General features: G+C 44.2%; 1 pseudogene; it reads right to left on the bottom strand.

Moving 5' to 3' along the window:
* Positions 1–828: 828 nt before the first annotated feature.
* Positions 829–1,393, bottom strand: LOC147430034 (uncharacterized; annotated as a pseudogene).
* Positions 1,394–1,749: the final 356 nt, after the last annotated feature.

Below are 1,749 nucleotides of genomic sequence, written 5' to 3' on the forward strand. Positions count from 1 at the left end.
CGAGAACCAGAAGCAATTTTAGATCATCGTACCCGTCATTCGTGCCAAAAGGCTTATGACAAGTACTTAATCAAATTGAAGGTTCAATCTGAAAGGTTTGCTACTTGGGAACCTGTTAGAGCTTTGAAGGCTCAGTATCCCCACTTCATTGATGAGGACATCAATGGTTCTTAAGGGGGGAAGTATGTTATGTCCCGCTCACAGGAGAGGGGATCTAGCCCAGATACTGTCGTGATGGGCGTCCAGTGTCCGAGCGGACGTAGTGTGAACGCGGCTAGAGTGGCCGGCCATTATTATAGAAGGGAGGCCAAGGCCTCATTTTCAGTTATCGACCCCACTGGCAGAGTGCCAGTGGTTAGCCAGCGAGGCTAGGAGTGCGCCAGGTCACCTCGAGGAGGTGAGGCCGGGTGGTATGGGATGCATGGTCTTGCGTCCTCGGAAGCTAGCCCCAGTACGGGGGAGCTGCCGGAGGGTGGCTATGGTCGGGTGGTTCGTCCAACGCGCATCTGTAGGCGGTCCGTGTGGCCGAGAGATCCTATCCCCTCGTTCGTTTCAACAGATTGATTATGAGAAGCAGATAGAATCATTGAATGAAGGGATGTACCCCCTTGGGTTGGCATTCGAGATAGGCCGGAGTCCTATTTGAGTGTCAGTCCCAAGTGGGAGGGATATTTGCAGATAGATCTACGTCATTCGCTGGAACGTTCTGGAGGACTGAGGGAGCTGAGTAGGGTCGAGTCTGGGTATGGCCCTCACTAGTTGCATCAATACATCCTGCATCTCATCTTTACGCTTCAGCTTTAAATTCTCCATTTCCAAGTTCAAATTCTAAACAATATCATCCTGTTCTTGTAATAACACATGTGCTTCCCCTGTTTTTGACATGGAATGGGCCTGATTATCTAACTGTAGTTGGTGGCTACTCAAAAACATATGAACCTCCGTTTACATGTGTATAGACATCCTTGCATTCTCATTGGCAACCTTTTGTTTCACCTTCTTGACAGTTCTTAGTTCAAAATCCAATTGTCTTACTGCTTTGAACACTTGTGAATCTACCTTTCTTTTCTTTGACAATGTGAAGACCTTTCCCAATTTGGTTGTTGTTTGCACCTTCTCATTAGATGTAATGATTGGAGCATCCAGCTTCTTCATGGATTCAATCATTTCTATATTTTGCCTTCAATGCTTCCTCCTCTGAACATCCTACTTGTACCAAAAACCTAAAGGATGACATATTTTCTTAGTTTTCATGCACATCTGTTGACAGCTCTACTTTTTGGCTTGAATTATCATCCTCCTTCAACACCTCTATTCTGCCCAACAAACCTGCACATGTTTGCTCATCTTCACCCTTATCTTCACTGAGGGATTTGTGTGGAGAACTGAACATAGCTGCTTAAAATGCAGATAACCTGCTACAATTCTAAGCCTTCCTTTTATCTCACATGTAAACCTCAGCTGCAATTTTGTCATACATCGCATTTGCCAAATTTACTGTACCTCCCTGCTCTGCAAAACACAATGGTCCATAGTTCTCCTTTGACATATAGTCAAACTTTATGAGAAAGCACAATCTCTCCAAATACCATTATAGCTGCTATCTCCTTACCTAGTTCACATTCTTTAGCATGTAGTATTTCCTATTACCCTCTGTAGCCCAAACTCTTTCTTCAACAAAGCTTTAGAACATTTAGGGATTGTGATGATACCTTTCAACGGTAAATGAAATACATGTGAAACTAATTT

Source organism: Adiantum capillus-veneris, chromosome 22, assembly GCF_014529385.1.
Source record: "Adiantum capillus-veneris isolate H3 chromosome 22, ASM1452938v2, whole genome shotgun sequence".
Taxonomy (NCBI): Eukaryota; Viridiplantae; Streptophyta; class Polypodiopsida; order Polypodiales; family Pteridaceae; genus Adiantum; species Adiantum capillus-veneris.